General features: G+C 45.4%; 1 protein-coding gene across 1 annotated transcript in view; it reads right to left on the bottom strand.

The window, feature by feature from the left end:
* The window catches only part of LOC144783988 (vomeronasal type-2 receptor 26-like), a 159,839-nt gene extending 139,747 nt beyond the window's left edge, over positions 1–20,092 (bottom strand). Inside the window, exon 1 of the mRNA XM_078662703.1 lies at positions 19,953–20,092. The gene's annotated coding sequence lies outside the window, so the exon portion shown is untranslated. The remainder of the gene's footprint in view (positions 1–19,952) is intronic.
* Positions 20,093–20,309: the final 217 nt, after the last annotated feature.

Raw genomic sequence — 20,309 nt, 5'->3', positions numbered from 1 at the left:
ACATTATACACTCCGTTCGGGTGTATTTTCAGGGGTCTACCTCTGACCCTTCTTGCTATTGCTGCAATCCGGATTGTTGTTTACTTGCTTCACAATGGACGTACAATCCGCCAGTGAGATTGCAAAAGCTCTCCTGGAAAGATATTACCGTGAGCGCATGGTACAACATCTGGGTATGCCTCACCTTTGAGAACCAAGTGCTTCTTGGTTCCTGTCATTCAGACCAGTCTTTAAAGACTGCATCGTACCTGTTTTCTGATGCCTGTTTTGCGGAGGAGAATGCAAGCTAGACATCTGTCTGACACCTCTAACGGAGACGCCAGTGGACTTAGACTCCAGGCTGGAACCACTGCGGTCCCATGCTCGACTCTGTCCTAGCGTATTTCCATCTTAACGCATGCATTTCTCGAGGATCCGCAGGTGCCCTTGGCCGAATTGGATTTTAGCTCCACCCTTGATACCGAGGTATCGAATACAGCAATGGCTGCCTCACCAACACCTGATGGCGGCACTGACGAGTTTCATCTATGCACACTTGATGTGCTTTGAGAGGTACTACAATGTTTGTCCCCTACGACAGTGGGCGACGACAATGTTATGTCTCCAAACCAGGACATATATTCTGAATCTGGCTCACCGTGTGCTGGGAACGAATTCAGTTTTCTCTTTTCCCTTCTTTTTACTCTAAAGAACTGTTTCAATTGACACTTTCTATACCAAAGCATGACCTTCTAAGTACGCTTGCAGTAGTTCAACTTGTGTGATCGAACTCATTTAGAACGGTGATGTGCGGAACTTTACTACAAATGTCGTACTTTCACAAAGAACATTTTCCCTCATTTTTTTAAACTGTGTTTAAATGAAATTTTAAAGTTTTTAGAAACATTTAAAATGACTGCTTGATAATTGTATGCACTGACACTGTTATAAAGGTGTATCTCAAGTATGTATTATCATTGTTATGTATAAGGTGGAGTGGGTGCTATATTTCATATTGGAACCCGGATATAGGTCCAGGGAACATCGTACACTTTCCCTACATCATCTCCCCGCCATTTCCTATGAACGAGCCTTATAAGGACATAACTCCAAATAAGGACAGACTGCCTTGTATTGACTTAACGCCTTATAAGGACTGTAGCCTTTTATGGACTAAACATTTCACCTAGTTCCATTCCGGGGGTGAGTTTTTCCTAATCGATATTGCTAAGACGCCATCCTTAGCGCATATGAATAATTTATAAGTACACTCTCCAGGGGGTCCACTTCACCTCTCCCTTCGACGCACAAGGTTTAATCCCCGTCATCCTCATACTGAACAATGGGGAACATATGCACATAGACTGTATAAATACAGCACCTCTTACTATCAGAAGGCAGGAGGGAACCGAAACTTCAAGGCAGACGCACTGACCAGAGACGCTGCAGCTCTGGCATGCCATCACTCCAGCTGACAGTGGTCTGATGATCCCTTGCGGGGTGTCCAGCTCAAGTCCAGGACGAAGTCCCACACTCTCACTATTCAGGTATGGGGGTTCAACTAAAGCCTAGTGGGATTCTTGGCTCTTAGACTTAGGCTCTTTCGCACCTACTTACATGCTACGTACACTTAGGTACATCTAGACAGGCATCTTAGGAGTACGCTCTTTATTTTATAAATGCATTTCATATTCACATGTATGTGTTCAGGACTATTGTAAAATGGAACAACAATACTATTCCTTTTTATTCACTGTACTGCTGGTTCTATATCTTTGCTACTGTGCTACAGTTGTAGCAGCGCACTTATTTTACATGAGAAGAACAGCGGTACAATAAATTCTTATTGTAAACACGCTTGACTGTTTCTTCTTTGTATCTCTCTGAGAGCAAAAAAAGCAAGCCCGAGTGACTGGGTAAAAAGTAGTAGATTGTTTCCATGCGTCTGAGGTTTTTATGTTCTGAGGTTGCCAAAAACTAATCTCTCTGATAACAGGAGATTCTAGTGGCACAGCGAGCTAGCTAATGCGAAAACATAGGCTGACATATTCGGTGGGGGTGCACAGACTCAGTTTGCCACAAAGCCCACAGTATATGTTATCCATAAACAGCGTAGGTCCTGCATGAAAGGGTACTATCGGAACTACACTACAGGTCAACTCGCAGCACAAGCCTGCGCATTCTGTAATGGTAGGAACTGGAGGGATAAAGGTCACCCATCTTCTCAAGGCCCAGCCTGTGCAGCTAACGCTTAGTAGATTCCTCACCTGCAGGAGGCAAGCTCAGGTTATCAGCAAGGGGGAGATTAGTGGAATAGTGGCAGTCCAGCCTTGCCGTGCAACACAGGTTCTGCCAGGCACAGATTGAGCATTGAATGGTATTGATGTTCCTTCGCAGACATCCAGGAGAGGTACAAACCACTGTGCAGATGGGGCACCCCTCGATTACATCAGCCTTTATCGCAGTGTGCGGAAGGTGTTGGACGAGGTGTATCCAGTAATGGGTGAAGTGTGCTTGTGTTCATTAGTAGGATAGCTCAATGTCAGTGCCACACACATCCCCCCCACTCAAAAGGAAGAATTAGCATCTCCCAAGTCAGCCACGTCTGTCCACACTAATTGGATTAAGCGGGAACAGATGTGATGAAGGAAAGCTGCTGTAAGAGGGAGCAGGATATTTACAAAAAGAGCAATTTCGGAAGAAGCACAATTTTGGCACTGACATAATGTCCAGTAAGAAGCAGTGTAGACCACACTGGTAGCTGTTCTGACACCCACTCCACCACTCGGCTGTAGTCTGGTTGGCCATTTAGAAGGCTTTTTGGTGGGAAAACGTTCAGTAAGGTCATTAAATGGAAATGACGTTTGTTTTGACCAACTGATCGCTATTCACATAAGAGCCGCATAAAGGATGAACTGGCACAGTAGGTGTGTAAGATTTATGATAGGGTTCCTCACATAGAGGAGGCATCAGCCACATCGAGGGGTAAGCTAGTATACAAGCTTTCAATATGTAAGCCCACAACTATCTGTTTCTCCGGGTCTAACTCCAAATCTTGGAGGAGATGTAGATATTCTTCAGTGTCTCTTAAATAATTTGATGTCCCCTGAACTATCAGGAGAAGAAATGGGTCATATAAGTGGGAGAAACGTTCTAAAATAGAGCCTATGCTGATACAATCAGGCAACTTGGAAGGTGAAATGTATTTTCAGGAATTTGTGGGATAGTATAGAAATATGTGGTAACTGGGTCTTTGTTTATTAAAATTTCAGCCTCTTTCTATGAGACACAATGGCACGCTAGTGCTTCTTCCACCATCAAGCTATCTCCCTCTTCAATGACGGTGTGGCGTCCTATTCTAGAATCTAGTAATTCCTGTCATTTGCTAGTAGTCGTTGGCATTCGTTTCTGTATGCTGCTGTTGTTTGTATCATTATACTCCCACCTGTATCTGCAGGCTTTAAAGTTAGTTCCTTTTCTGATTTCAGATCATTTAACACACTCCTTTCTGCTCGTGATATATTTTGGAAGGGAGTGAACTTGGTTAAATCACGATAATCGATCTCCTTAATGAGTGCATTTTCAAAAGCTTGCATTTCAACTACAACTGAGGTGATAGGGGGTTTGAAAGTGGATTTTTTTTCTAAATCCCATATTATCCGCCATGTAATCTTGAATACCCTTATCTTTGAAAAAAGCTGCAAAATTCTGCTAATACACATTGGACCTTAAATCTATCGAAAGGGGTTAGAACAAAACCTAGTCCTTTTTCAAAGGAGCTCATCTCTAGGTCCGTGAATATGTCTTAGTCTTAAGGCTGACCACTAGGGTTGTGCTCTGCTTGGTCCCGGTGTTGTCTACCTGGTCATGCTCCGTGTATGTACTCGTTTTTGGTTGCTGTTGTCCTCCCATTGGACATGTGACTTTTTCTGTTGCTTCCCCCTGGATGTTCCTTTGCCACACCCTAAAAAGGGGTTTTGAAGATCATGGTATGTCTGGATATCTAATACAGGTTGGCCAGATGTGGCCAGGCAAAATATATTAACATTGGATGTTCAGGTGGTGGTGGAGGTAGATGTGGAAAAGGGTAAGTCGGAGGTAAAAGATTAAAACTGCCCCGCGGGCATCCGCTACGTTTACCCCTACAACTCGTGGGTCTTTTGTTACTTGTTGATTTTTCCTCACTGCTTTTACGCAATATTGACCAGTACTCAGTCAGATACATGACCAGACCGGACAGAGGTGAAGAACTGAAGCACTGGGGAATGTAGCTGTTAAATAAAAGTAGTTGTCAACACAATGTTGGAGCTGAGAGCAAAATGATATTTCTGAATGCTTTTAAATTGGAGAAAATGAAAATGAAGAGTTACCTTAATGATTAAGTTAACTCTTCATTTTAATGTTCTTCCATGTCAAAATGTCAAACAGAGGCCTCTTGATCCCAGTGACCAGAAGACATTTTGCCATATTTTTCACTGAGAAATACAGTCAATGATTTAAATGAGAGAAATTTAAAGTGAAAAAATATATTTTTTTATTGAACATTTTCGTAATGTCTTTCTCCACTTTCAATTAAGCCAGTTACGTCTTAATCTTAAATGAAGCATGCTTTTCCAGTTTAAATTCCTCCAATTTAAACAAATGGTTGAATTTTTTCTGTTAGAAATATGGCACAGTGATACAGACCACTGGAAGCAAAATGCCTGGTGTTTGTAAACGTAACACTTGGAAATGGGAGAATATTTAAATGATGAGTTTTATGGAATCTATAAAAACATAAAGTAAACCCTTCACAATTCAATTAGTTTATTTGTTACGGAACTCCAATGGAGGTCCACAAAAATACACCAATACAATAAAAAAAGACATACTTTATAGCAAATACAATTCTAATAAATATCCAGGAATATTTTAAAAAATTGAAATATTCTATAACAAGTTATTTCATTTGGAGGGGACAACACAAAATATCATGCCTCCTGAGCAGAACGAATATTACATTTAATAAATAAGGGTCTCAAAAAACATTTGCCTTGCCCTTAGAAGTTCTGGGCACACAAATAACACATGATTAAGATCCTGTATTTGGGAACAACAAAGTTCACAGATTCTCTCCTCTCTAGGAGTATTTTCCCAAATGCCCGTTACTTCTCTCAGGGGCAGCAAGTTAGTTCTTAAAAGTAGTATTATCCTTCTAATTCGATGTGGGATATTCCATGAGAGATAGGGCTGGGGTCTGCTCCCCATCGCACTCGCACAGATCACCCCATTACGGGCTTTAGGGTGACATAAAGCCATATCTCTTGCCGTACTAATCGTGCTTATTGAATTCTTTAGAAATGACTTCAATACAGGCTTTGGCATGGGTAAATCATAGTTTAAATTAAGCCCAAATAAATGGTTTGCATTGGCAAATGATCTAAAAGAAGCTGATTTATCTTTTAATTTTGCAAAAATTTCCAAATTCCACGTGGCCCTTAGGGTGCCCTCAACCCCCCAAAAAAGGGAGTTCCCCCACCTCAGAACCGCTGCCAAGGACAAAATATAAGAAGAAACTAAATGGAATTCCAGACGAAGAACTTGTGGGACAGCCAAGGAATTTAAATTACAAATTTGACGGAAAAACCGGCCTTCAGCCTTATCGAAAGAGTAATTCCTATCCAAAACTTCTGCAGCATAAGTTAATGTCGGGGGGATTTTAACCTTAAATACTGACAGTTTACTTTTCTCCCATTTCAAAATGTTGCCTGTACACACAGCAGGCATATTGCTTCCAGTGGCTGGTAGACATGGTGCCATATTTATAACTGGAAAATACAGCCATTATTTAAAGTGAGAGAAATTTAAAGTCCAGTAAACATACTCCATATTATGAACATTTTAGCAGAACATTTCTCGTCACTTTAAGTTTCTCCCATTTAAAAAATGGTTGTACGTTTGCGTTATACATGTAACGATGCCACATATGGTGAAAGGTATGTCCTGTGCCACAAGTAAATACGATACAGGCTCCCAGTCATCCATACACATATATCTCATTCATACGCACATACGTTCGTACATCCCCAAAGACCAAACTCTCATTGACACAAATGGCAGCCCTGTCATAGTGCCCCTAATCAAAGTAGCTACCAGTAGCTCATAGACACATTCAGAGTAGCTCACAGCCTCCAGTTCATTTTTAAATAAGCGCAGTCACATTTTTCTTGTAAATTTAAGGGAAGGCTTTGTTTATTTTAGGTTATTAGCACCAGGCTGTAGATAGCCGGGCCTGTGAATGAGCATTGCTCAGTCTGATTTATGACAAGACTTGATGCGCACCCGTTCTACCCCAGGCATGCAGTGTCTTGTGTGATGCGCGCGCACACTTTCCCTGCACATCATGCGAGAGGAGAGACTGTTTCGCGCCACTGCTTTATAAAATGTGAGCGGCGAGAAAACCAGTCATTATCTTGAATTCCTCTTCCACTGCAGTCTGTGGGGTCAAAGAGGGTCACATATCCTGTACTTTTCAAGCAACAATAAAAGTGTTGAGATAACTCTGGTGCTTAATGTACCTGCTGGAGAGAGAACGGAGTTTTGTTAAGTGACAGTTTTGATTCATTTAAGGTAGAGTTGCATGTTGGAATCACTTATACTTTCAGCTTACAAGGTTGATAAAGTTAATACCATTTAGATGGGTAGTAATACAACCTCTTGTCAGTGCCTCAAGAAAGTTTAAATCATAAAGCGCAGCTATAATTACTACTGATTGGCAGGGAAAGTTGTCTTGAAAACTGTGCACAGATGGTGCAACTTCAGAGCCCTAAGCTAGTGAAACACTTGGGAGTTTCATGAGCACAACTGTACCAAAAGCAAATTTCTGAATGCACCCCCTCGTGAGACCATACTTTAAGAATACCTATACAAGAGACACTTCAAAAATACTGAATGTCTCATAACACCGGAAAAAGTTTTGCTTATGCTTAGATACCTCAAATGTGAAATTTGCCACCTTGGAGCCCTTGTGGGGACATTCGCCACAGAAAGAAGGGACAATAGCTGGAACGCAAAATGTGCATATAAGTACTTGTATACCTGTCCATAAGTTGTGTGTTTGTGTGTCTGTGGGCACTTTAATGTTTATTTGTATATATGTGACGTGTGTGTGTTTGTGTGCTTGAGCATATACGTTTGACTACACATGTGTGTGTGGTTTGTCTGCATGTAAGCACATGTATTTTTGCGTTTGTCTACATTTCAGATTATGGGGGAGATTTCCCAAAAAATGTTGCAACACAGCACAGCTCCCCCTGCGAGGCTGTGCTGCATTGCGCGACAGAGAGAGAGCAGGAGAGCGCTATATCTTCAGAGATATGGCTCTCTCCTTTCCCTTGCGCCGGCACTGATTTTAGCTGCCATGCGCCATATACACACATCTTAGTACTCAGAGCTAGGGTGTGTGCATTAGTCTAGAACAGGTTCTGTACAGGAAGGGTACCCTTCCTGTACAAAACACTATGCAAGACACGATGCATAGCTTTTCCCACTTTGCAAATGTGCTGCAGAGTGCAGCACGCTTGGAAAGTCGGAAAAGTACGGAAAATGAAAGTATTTCTCCTGCTAGCTGTGAGAAGTTGGCCTGAAATGTGATGTCCACTATTCTAGTCGGCACCCTGTATCAGTCCAAACAACCCTTATGGTGATGGTTGTAAAGTCAACCTTATAGACCAGCTATCCTAGTGGTAGCATGGACAAAGCAGTCTTAGGCTAAACTCAAGAGGGCATGTGAAGCCAGCTGTTTTACCATATGTAACCCCTTTAATACCAAATGAAAGGACACCATACAGGTTATATATATTAAATATATGTATTTATTACTAAATTAATCCTTGAACTCTTTATGAGGTCAGAGGCACAAGCACATAACAAGATACTTAATCAACATACAATAAGTTGCACAAAATACAGTAATGCCCTAGGGGCACTTCGAACCATATACTAAAATAGTGGTATAAGAACCACGTCACGGACCAAGGATAGGCCTAGGGCCTGGAGAATCGCTGGGGCTACGCTGTACTACCAAAGGATAGGGAGCAGGAGGCCCACGGGATACGCGTGCAGTGTCTTTACACACACGCGAGTTACTATAGAGTTAGAATTGGAACGAAAGAAATGGAAACTAGTTCTTTTAGGCCACTTCCGGATGGACAAGGAGAAAGCTACTTGAAAGTTAGACACTAGGATAGTAAATACCCACAGGAGCACCGAAGTACTCGCGTTACCTCACCCACAGGTGTCAAAGTGTGTCTGTGAATCCTATGGAGCCTTGAGGAAAGATGCTGCAGGCGACCAGGAGGGAAGTGTCCGGTTGGATCCAAGGGCGGATCGAGGGTGAAGAGTACCTGAAAGCAGAGGTGACAGAGTCTGGGTCACTAGCCAGTGACCAGGAAGGAACCAGGTGATGTCGCGTAGCAATCAGGTGATGTTGTGAAGCTTGTCTCTGCAGCCACGTGGACCAGGAGGTGTCGACGACAACCAGGAGCTGGATACGGACTGTCCCACAAAGGCTCTCGCTGACGGCGGTCTCGGCTTCCGGATTGGAGTCAACAAGCCTTGTCAAAGGCACCCCAAGTAGGAATCAAAGATGGCTTACGGATCAGACCGGCAAGGTCTGATGGGCTTCTCCTTTTCAGGGAAGCAGGGGCCAGTCAGGAGCAAACAAACCAGTGGTGTAAATCAAAGGGTTCGTCGTCACAGAGGCCACTAGCCAACGGGCAAGTGACCAGACAGACGCGTTGAGCAGGAAAATGCTGTAGGCCCCACGCAGAACTTGTGGAGTGTGGAGGGCTGATCTTCGGTGCAGTTAGTGCTCGGGGCTGGGGCTTCTCAATCCCCAATGCACAACTTCGAGGGTGCCTCAGAAGTTGCACGGAAAGCAATTCGCTGGCTTTCCAAGATGGCCGGTCCCACGTCTCTCGTCGCCTCCATGGGTCTCAGCTCTGCTGTGACTGTGGATCGGGCTGTTGGAAGTCTGGAAGTCTGGGTCTCGTCAGGCTCTGTGCTTGGGCTCCGGCGGGAGCGTCGACAAAGCAAACCGTTGATCGCTTGATGGTGCCTGCTTGCACAGGGTGGTCACTCCTTGACCACAAGGGAGATTCTTCAGTCTTTTATCTTCAAGTAGAATGTTGAAGGTCCAGAGTTTCGTTTCAAGTTTCAGTCAGGATAAATCTAAAGTCTTGGGACTCAGCTCCTACCTATATACCAAATTTAGGGGCTACATTACCTGCTAGGTCCCTCCTATAGGTGGGACCAGGGAAGGGGGTGGTTACACCCCTTTCCCTTTGTCGAGTTTCGCGCCAGAGCTGGAGCTGGAGTGCCCCAGCACCGGTTTGAACCGGACTATGCATGGGACACCTTGTGTGCCCCAGGCAGTGTCTCATTTCATTCAACCCTCCCTGCCCCAATACACTATGGCCTGTCTGGGGTGGTGTTAGCACCTCCCAAGACAGGAAACCTATTGTCCAAGCCTCCCTCGCTGGAAGGACTCCCAGCAGCAGGAGGTCAGACTTGTGTCTGTGGCAGCAGCATCCATTTTGTGATCCTGAGGCTCTGGTTAACTTTATCCGGGATTAGTAGGAACAACATGTCTTCTCCCTCTAGAAGGGTGGAATGCTACCCCCGTCGCCAGAATTGGCGAGGGGGTAGTATTCTAAAGCGTATGACACCTTACACGACATGTTTTGATAAAGTCAAAGCAAAGTTAGCATTTAACCGCAAGGTTCATAATGCACTTAAGAGTATATGGTATGGCTATATCCTAGAACAGCTATAAGGACATGGTTCCGAAAGCTGCAGACAGGCTCAGCTCACGCTAGAGCCTCATCTCACATAAAACAAAGCACTCTGCCTCCAGGATTGTTAAGGCCTGCCACAGGAGTGACTTATAGGTGTATATGTGTCTAGATATAAGGTTAGATATAGGAATACTATATCTAAGCAAGGGGTGATTACACAACCTTGCCCCAGCTGAGTGATAAGCCAGTTGTGTCAGTTTGGATGGCCAACCAGGGGTGGCAAAATATATGCTGCAGCCCCTGGTAGGCCTTGGGTGCACCTATGCCCTGGGTACCTATGGTACACTGTACAGGGACTCATAAGAGTGACCCAATTCCCAATTGGTGATGTACCTAAAGTACATGGTGTGAAATTAGAGAGAGAACAGCAGGGCTGTGGGTCTGATTAGCAGGCCCACAGCCACATTAAAGTCGAAAACCAGTGAAGCAAAAAGCAAAAAGTGGGGTGACCATAGGAAAGCAGACCATACTCTCCTACATAACCTCCCCCCCCCCCCCCCCCAACGCAGGGACATTAGACTAACCTTGACCAGTTGTGTCTTCTTCATGTTCTAAGTGGAAGTACCTGGAGAGACCATCTGCATTGCCATGGTCAGTCCCTGGTCTGAGCTCCACTGTAAAGTCCATCCCCTGTAGGGAAATGGACCACCTGAGCAGTTTGGGATTCTCACCCTTCATCTGATTTAGCCACAAGAGGGGCTTATGGTCGGTCTGAATTTTGAAGTGAGTGCCAAACAAGTATGGTCTCAACTTCTCCAGGGCCCAAACCACAGCAAAGGCCTCCCTCTCAATAGCTGACCAACATTTCTCTCTAGGGGTCAGCCTTCTGCTAATAAAAGCAATGGGCTGGTCTTGACCATCTACATTAAGTTGTGAAAGCACAGCTCCCACCCCCAACTCAGAAGCATCTGTTTGGACAATAAACTCTTTGGAGTAGTCAGGACTCTTTAAGATAGGTGCAGAGCACATGGCCTTCTTCAGGTCATCAAATGCCTTTTGACAGCTAACTGTCCACTGAACCTTTTTTGGCATCTTCTTAGAAGTCAAATCATTGAGTGGTGTCACAATGGACCCATAATTCTTAACACACTTTCTGTAATAACCAGACAGGCCCAAGAAAGCTCTGACCTGTGTCTGGGTGGTTGGAGGAGCCCAGTCCTTGATGGTCTGGACCTTACTCTCCAATGGTTGAACCTGACCACCACCTACAAGGTGGCCCAGGTACACAACCTTACTCTGCCCTATCTGGCACTTTGTGGCCTTGATAGTTAGGGCTGCCTTCAGTGGGGCCTCTAAAACCTTCTTCAGGTGGATCAGGTGATCCTCCCAGGTGGAGCTGAAGACAGCAATATCATCAAGATAAGCTGCACAAAAGTCATCCAACCCAGTGAGAATTTGGTTCACCAACCTTTGGAAAGTGGCAGGTGCATTCTTCAAGCCAAAGGCCATCACCACAAATTGATAATGACCTCCTGGGGTTGAGAAAGCAGTTTTGGCCTTGGCATCCTCAGCTAACCTGATTTGCCAATAGCCAGCTGTCAAATCAAATGTGCGCAGAAACTTGGCAGAAGCCAATCTATCAATGAGCTCATCTGCTCTTGGAATTGGGTGAGCATCTGTCCTAGTGACAACATTGAGACCTCTATAGTCCACACAGAACCTCATCTCTCTCTTACCATCATGGGTGTGAGGTTTTGGTACAAGGACTACTGGGCTGGCCCAGGAGCTCTCTGATGGCTCAATTACTCCCAGCTCCAACATTTTCTGTACCTCAGTCTTTATACAGTCCCTGACATGGTCAGGTTGCCTGGAGATCTTACTCTTCACAGGCAGACTGTTACCAGTGTCCACCTCATGGGTGCGCCAGTCAGTCTTACTAGGTGTCAAGGAAAACATATGTCTGAAGGTCTGTAGAACTTGTCTGCAGTTCTGTTGCTGCTGGCCAGTGAGGCTTCCAGCTAAGGCCACACATCAACTGAACCATCATCAGGGTTCTGAGTCAACAGGTCTGGGAGAGGGTCACTCTCTTCCTCCTGTCCCTCATCTGTAGCCATGAGCAAGCCCATGTCTGCCCTGTCAACATATGCTTTGAGTCTGTTGACATGGAGCACCCTGTGGGGGCTCCTGGGAGTTCCAAGGTCCACCAAGTAGGTGACCTCTCCCTTTTTCTCAACAATTGTGTGGGGTCCAGACCATTTGTCTTGGAGTGCTGCTGGGGCTACTGGCTCCAACACCCATACCTTCTGTCCTGGCTGATACTCAGTCAGCACAGCCTTTTGGTCATGCCAAGCTTTCTGAAGTTCTTGGCTAGCCTCAAGGTTTTTAGAAGCCTTCTTCATATACTCAATCATCCTGGAGCGGAGACCAAGTACATAGTCCACTATGTCTTGTTTAGGCTTTTTGAGAGGTAACTCCCATCCTTCCTTCACCAGACATAGGGGTACCCTTACAGGATGCCCAAACAAAAGTTCAAAAGGGCTGTAGCCAACCCCCTTTTGTGGGACCTCTCTGTAAGCAAACAGAAGGCAGGGTAGAAGGATGTCCCATCTTCGCCTAAGCTTTTCAGGTAAACCCGTGATCATACCCTTGAGGGTCTTGTTAAATCTTTCAACAAGCCCATTGCACTGTGGATGGTAGGGTGTAGTGAATTTATAATTTACACCACACTCCTTCCACATTGCAGTCAAGTACCCAGACATGAAGTTTGCACCTCTATCTGAGACAACCTCCTTTAGAAAGCCCACTCTTGAGAAAACTCCCAGGAGGGCTCTTGCCACAACAGGTGCTGTTGTGGTCCTTAGGGAATAGCTTCTGGATACCTGGTGGCATTATCCACTATCACCAGTATAAATCTGTGCCTAGAGGCTGTTTGTGGATCCATTGGTCCAACAATGTCAATCCCTACTCTTTCAAAGGGTACCCCCACCACAGGTAGTGGTATAAGGGGGGCCTTTGTTGTGCCACCTGATTTGCCACTGGCTTGGCAGGTCACACAGGAGCGACAAAACTCCTTGGTATCTTCAGACATATGGGGCCAGTGAAAGTGAGGGACAAGCCTGTCCCAAGTCTTGTTCTGGCCTAGATGTCCTGCTAAGGGAAGCTCATGGGCTAAGGTAAGAAGGAAACCCCTAAAGGCCTGAGGTATGACCAACCTCCTGGAACCACCAGACTTGGGGTCTCTACCCTCAGAATAAAGGAGTCCTTCATCCCAATAAACTCTATGGGTACCTGTAGCATTCCCAGCAGCCTCAGAAGCAGCTTGCTGTCTGAGGGGTTCAAGAGAGGGGCAGTCTAACTGTGCCTGCCTCAGTCTGCCCTTGAAGGCCCCCCCTGTCCCAAGAAACTCAACCTGGTCAGGTTCAAGTTCTTCTAGGACAGTTCCTTCAGGGATCTCAGAATCAGCTTCCTGAGAAGGCTGATCCTCACTTATAGGAAGGAGGGAAGGCACTGCCTTAACCCTACTGCTCTTTTTCTTGGATGGCACTTGGTCCATAGTTTCAGGATCCAAGGCCTGTTCAGTTTGGCACTTTTTGACCTCTGACCTGGTCACAGCAAGGACATGAGCTGATATGCCTATCATCTCTGCATGAGTCCTATACTCCACTTCTGACCATACTGAGGATTCAAGATCATTGCCCAACAGACATTCAACTTGGAGGTCTGCACTTACCACAACTCTTTTGAGGCCAGTTACCACTCCCCAGGAGAAGTTAACAACTGCCACACTGTGTGTAGTAGTGACGTTGCTTGCATTGGTCACCAGGTAATTATCACCCAGTACAATCTGTCCAGGGTCCACAGAGTTAGGTGTCACCATGGTGACTGGTAAATGTGTCCCTATAGGCCTGAGCCACTTTGTCATTAATCAAATGTGTTTGCCTGTACTTGCCCAGGGTTCTGGGACTCACAGTAGTGGACATAGCCATGTCCACATTACAGACAAGAACAGCCTGGGTTGGTATCCTGACTAAGCGAGAATCCACCTCAGTACCCATGGTTAACCCCACTATAGCCTTGGGTTAGGAACTACCACTATTAACTGTACTAGGGGGTGCAGATGCCTTAGGGGCTACAGTGGTAGGGGCTGTACCTTTCTTGATGCACTCACTAAACCAGTGAGAGGCATTTTACAATAATTACACCAAGGTTTCTTTGGACCTACTTTCTTCTTCTTCTTGGAAGTTTTGGACCCCCTTCATTAGAATTGTGGGGGCCTGATGAAGACTTGGTTTTTATGCTTAACCCTGGTTCTGACTCATTTGTCTACCTTCTTTCCCAATTCTTGGGGAGAGGTCAGATCTGAGTCCATCAGGTGTTGGTGCAACAACTGTTTCTGACAATTGTTAAGTATTTGTTCTCTCATGATCAAATTATACAATCCTGTATAGTCCTTAACTTTACTTCCCAGCAACCAGCCTTCCAGAGCCTTAGTGGCACAATCAACAAAACCAGTCCAGTCCTGAGTCTGTGTCTTCTGGGTATCTCTGAATATCAACCTATACTGTTTAGTGATTAGGCCAAACCCATCAATCAGAGCACTCTTCAGGACAGTGTAATTGTTAGCATCATCATCACTAACTGTAAGGAGCTTGTCTCTTCCTTTTTCTGAAAAGGAGAGCCACAAGATTGCTGCCCACTGACTTTGGGGTACCTGCTGACCTTTGCATGCCCTCTCCAAAGCAGTTATCTATTTGTGGATATCATCCCCAACTTTGTAGGGGGGCACAATCTTACCCAGGTGTCTATTGTCATAGGACCTGTCTTTATCCTTAGGGATATTGCTGCCACCAGTGGAATCTAATCCACTTAACTTTTGCTCCCTTGCCAAAGCAAGTTTTGCTTGGGCTAGGGCAAGTTCTTCCGTCTCTATTCTGATTTGGACTTCCCTCATCCTAGCCTGGTGTTCGCTCCTTTGAGGGGAAGTCATTCCCCTCTGAGAACCTCTTGAGGCATTGGAGTGGAGAGATTCACCTGAGTGAGATCTTTCCCTCCTGTACCTCTGGTTAAGTCTACTTACAGGCCTGAATGGGGCTGTCCCTTTCTCAGCCTCAAATACGCTTAGGTTAGCCTGGCTAAGTCTCCTAACTTGGACCTGGCTGTCTACCTCTTCCCCAGAATCTTCCTCCTCCTCCACTACCTCATCATCATCTATGACAGTAGGGTCAGGGGCATCATCCTCTGTGGAGGGCATGCCTTCTGCATTACCTGTAGGACCTGTGCCTGAGGCCTTGAGAACCTTAGATTCTTCTAAGAGTTCTATCAGGTGCTGAAGGGTAGGGTTAGAACCCTGTTTCAACTTCCTTGTGGTACACAAGTGTCTCAGCTCTCTGAAGTTGAGTATGTCAAACTTGGAGGGTGCCCTTGGAGTTTCACCTCCCACAGGTAGAGCTACACTAGGTTCACCTGTGGCTGACATTGTCTAGTGAGGTGTGGTGTCTGCACCTACCTACACTAAGTGTTTCCTACTAAACCTCTGTAGGAGTTGTAGTCAGGGTGTGCTAGGCCCTTTGGTCTACAACAACTTAGTCCAGCAGAACTTAAGTATTCTAAGTCTTGTTATATGTACCTATGGTACCTATGTGATCTTTCAAATGATATCTCAAAGATTACAATTGGTAAAACAATAGCAAACTCAAATCCCAACCACTGCACAACAATGTGAGAAGTTGGCCTGATATGTGATGTCCACTATTCTAGTGGGCACCCTGTATCAGTCCAAACAACCCTTATGGTGATGGTTGTAAAGTCAACCTTATAGACCAGCTATCCTAGTGGTAGCATGGACAAAGCAGTCTTAGGCTAAACTCAAGAGGGCATGTGAAGCCAGCTGTTTTACCATATGTAACCCCTTTAATACCAAATGAAAGGACACCACACAGGTTATATATATAAAATATATGTATTATTACTAAATTAATCCTCTGAACTCTTTATGAGGTCAGAGGCACAAGCACATAACAAGATACTTAATCAACATACAATAAGTTGCACAAAATACAGTAATGCCCTAGGGGAACTTCGAATCATATACTAAAATATTGGTATAAGAACCACGCCACGAAAAAGGATAGGCCTAGGGCCTGGAGAATCGCTGGGGCTACACTGTACTACCAAAGGATAGGGAGCAGGAGGCCCACGGGATGCGTGTGCAGTGTCTTTACACACACACACGAGTTAGAATTGGAACGAAAGAAATGGAAACTAGTTCTTTTAGGTCACTTCCGGATGGACAAGGAGAAAGCTGCTTGAAAGTTAGACACTAGGACAGTAAATACCCACAGGAGCACCGAAGTACTCGCGTTACCTCACCCACAGGAAGCGGGTGCATAGGTGTCAAAGTGTGTCGGGTTTCGTCGCGGAATCCTATGGAGCCTTGAGGAAAGATGCTGCAGGTGACCAGGAGGGAAATGTCCGGTTGGATCCAAGGGCGGATCGAGGATGAAGAGTACCTGAAAGCAGAGGAGACAGAGTCTGGGTCACTAGCCAGTGACCAGGAAGGAACCAGGCGATGTCGCGAAGCAATCTGGTGATGTCGTGAAGCTTGTCTCTGCAGCCACGTGGACCAGGAGGTGTCGACGACAACCAGGAGCTGGATACGGACTGTCCCACAAAGGCTCTCGCTGTCGGCTTCCGGATTGGATTCAACAAGCCTTGGCAAAGGCAACCCATGCAGGAATCGAAGATGGCTTACGGATCAGACCGGCAAGGTCTGATGGGCTTCTCCTTTTCAGGGAAGCAGGGGCCAGTCTGGAGCAACCAGACCCGCAGTGTAAATCAAAAGGTTCTTTGTCACAGAGGCCACTAGCCAACGAGCAAGTGACAGGACAGATGCGTCAAGCAGGAAAACGCAGAAGGGCCCTACGCAGAATTCGTGGAGTGTGGAGGGCTGATCTTCGGTGCAGTTGGTGGTCGGAGCTGGGGCTTCTCAATCCCCAATGCACAACTTCGAGGGTGCCTCAGAAGTGTCACGGAAAGCAATTCGCTGGCTTTCCAAGATGGCCGGTCCCACGTCTCTCGTCGCCTCCACGGGTCTCAGCTCTGCTGTGACTGTGGATCGGGCTGTTGGAAGTCTGGAAGTCTGGGTCTTGTCAGGCTCTGTGCTCGGGCTCCGGCGGGAGCGTCGACAAAGCAAACCGTTGATCGCTTGATGGTGCCTGCTTGCACAGGGTGGTCACTCCTTGACCACAAGGGAGATTCTTCAGTCTTCTATCTTCAAGTAGAACGTCGAAGGTCCAGAGTTTCATTTCAAGTTTCAGTCAGGATAAATCTAAAGTCTTGAGACTCAGCTCCTACCTATATACCAAATTTAGGGGCTGGATTACCTGCTAGGTCCCTCCTATGAGTGGGACCAGGGAAGGGGGTGGTTACAACCCTTTCCCTTTGTCCAGTTTCGCACCGGACTATGCATGGGACACCTTGTGTGCCCCAGGCAGTGTCTCATTTCATTCAACCCTCCCAGCCCTAATACACTATGGCTTGTCTGGGGTGGTGTTAGCACCTCTCAAGACCGGAAACCTATTGTCCAAGCCTCCCTCGCTGGAAGGACTCTCAGCAGCAGGAGGTCAGACTTGTGTCTGTGGCAGCAGCATCCATTTTGTGATGCTGAGGCTCTGGTTAACTTTAACCGGGATTAGTAGGAACAACATGTCTTCTCCCTCTAGAATGGTGGAATGCTACCCCCGTCGCCAGAATTGGCGAGGGGGTAGTATTCCAAAGCGTATGACACCTTACACGACATGTGTTGATAAAGCCAAACCAAAGTTAGCATTTAACCGTGAGGTTCATAATGCACTTAAGAGTATATGGTATGGCTATATCCTAGAACAGCTATAAGGACATGGTTCCGAAGGCTGCAGACAGGCTCAGCTCATGCTAGAGCCTCATCTCACATAAAACCAAGCACTCTGCCTCCAGGATTGTTAAGGCTGCCTTATAGGTGTATATGTGTCTAGATATAAGGTTAGATATAGGAATACTATATCTAAGCAAGGGGTGATTACACGACCTTGCCCCAGCTGAGGTATCAGCCAGTTGTGTCAGTATGGATGGCCAGCCAGGGGTGGCAAAAGATATGCTGCAGCTGGTTAGCGTCACTTTTGTGACACTAAACCAGCGCAAACGTTTTGAAAATATGCCTGTACGTGTGCATCTGCATGTGTGTGTGTTTTGTATTTATATAGCGCACTACTACCCAGAGGTCTCGTAGCGCTGTATTCATACCGCCGTGGAACCCATCCTGGCTTTCCTGTGAAATGTCAACTCCTAGGCACACCCAAGGTGAAGCCAGGCATCCAAGCCCTGCTGGGGCCGTTGTGGAGATTAAGCAAGCTATTGCCCAGAGTCACAGAGTGGGACCCATGATTAGACTAGGCACCGAGGCGAGAATTATCAGGTTCGGAGAAATTGAGACCAAGAGCCGCCGGGCCAGGAATGAACCCTGGTCCCGGGCCAGACCTCTGCATCAGGGTCTGCCGCTCTAACCATTGAGCCCGCTACTCCACCATGTATGTTTGCCTGTGTGTGTATAAACAGGTTATAAAACTTCCTTGGGAGCAGTAGCAGTGGGTGGAGGAGGCGGAGGAGACCACTGTGGAAAAGGAGAACATTAATGCAAGGTAAACAGTCCTCTTTCACAGCAGTCTGTGGTGTTAGAGAGGGTGACAAGATGAACAGCAAGTGGCTCCTGCACTGGTCACTTACTGCATTCCATTAAAAAGTAGGAGCGTGGCTGCAGGGCATATAAAGAAGAATGTGTAACTTTTTAAATTTATAATCATTTGTTACTGGGGGCTGATTTTGTAGCAGTGCAGCAGTTTTGAAAGCACCTGTTGCAAAGTCTATCCTGTAGTTTTCAGGCAACAATAACAGTGTCAAGATAACTCTGTTGATTAATGTATCGGCTGGAGACACATCAGAGTTTTGTCTAGTGACAGTTTTACCTCATCTAAGGTAGTTCTAAGGGTTAATATGTCTGCTGCAAAGTATGTGTAAAATGCAGACCACAGAACAGTATTACATGTGCATAGCTTAGTGGACTACTGGTTTTGCCACAGAGACCCTTTTGCTACTGTGCAGTTCACAAGTTACGTGTCATCAAAAAGTTGCATGCAAACTACATAATTCAGGTTAGAAAGTTATGTTTTATTCTCAGTCTTTCATTATGCTCATGTTGCAAAAAGGTTTTTTTTGGGTAAAAATAAATTCTTATTAGTAAAGCCAACACTAACTATGATATTACGTTCTGAATTTTGAGTTTGTGCTTCTCCATACCAAGCACTATTAAAAAATGCATACCAGTATGGATGACATGTGAATCCTATACCTTGTTGTCCCCTTTGTCTTAAGTAACGCTTCCTATAGACTGATTTATACACGTATGAAACATTGCCTCTGTAATTGTGTGTACTGTAAAGTGCTCTGACACCCTACAATGGTATGATAGGTGCTATAAAACAAACGAAATACATGTGAGAGAGGGGCTATGTAGAGATGTGGGGCACTGTTAGAAGGAGATTGTTGCATGTGCACATCATTGCTTACATCATTGCTTTGTGTATTTGATGACTATGTGCATTCTAGAATTGTTATGACTTGATGTGCAGGTAGTGGGAGGTTGGTGGAATGTAAGTCATTAACTGTTTGAGCTGAACTTGAGAAGATGGATTAAACTTACCTGCTGATTACAAGCTTGTTGTCCTGATTTTTGGATTGGATTACTATCCCTGTTACTCCCCTACACTGGCGACGAGGGGGCACTGGACTTTAGCCCATTTCATTATTTAAGGAGTATTTCATTTCCCGCTATTTTTGCACGGAATCCTCTTAAACCACAAACATTATACCATCTTCGTTTTGAAAGAGTTTCTCTTTGGATTGTGCGATCTTTCTAGGTAATTAAGCGAAGGATTTATTTGTTGAAATCAAGGGAAGTTTAGTCGACTGCTATATCGAGCAGAGGCGTTCTGGGTCATTTTATTTCGACTGCTATATCGAGCAGTGGCGATCTTAGTGATTTATTTTGACAGCTTTTTCGAGCTGTGGCGTGTTCTCGTGCTTTATTTGAAGACTTTTGGCATTTAAAACTTTATGAGGTTATCTTTAACTAAGTGCATTTTTTAAAACATTCGGGAAGTTTACCAGCCTCAGGCTTCTTCACAGCGTTCTTCCTCGGATCGGTTTGGATCAGCGCGTCACACTTCTTCACAGCGTTCTTCCTCGGATTGGTTCGGATCAGCTCCATGTATCTCCCTTACGTTGCTGTAGAATCTCTACACTGTGTGCTGTGACGTCGACACGTTGCGTCTTCTGCGTAATACCACCATTTTGTTTGGCGTTTGGTGGTAACTTAGCAACTGGAATACACGGAGAAATACGACAGGAGCAGCGAGATCAAGCCGTGATCACTCATCACGCTTCTATTCGTGCAAGTGCTTCATAGTGACCGAATGAGCAGAATTGAACAGGAGTTTTGATATTATACTTCTATTCAACGTA

Source organism: Lissotriton helveticus, chromosome 10 (assembly GCF_964261635.1).
Source record: "Lissotriton helveticus chromosome 10, aLisHel1.1, whole genome shotgun sequence".
Lineage (NCBI taxonomy): Eukaryota > Metazoa > Chordata > Amphibia > Caudata > Salamandridae > Lissotriton > Lissotriton helveticus.
Note: the sequence above shows the minus strand (reverse complement) of the source record. Positions and strands in the feature narration are given on the sequence as shown.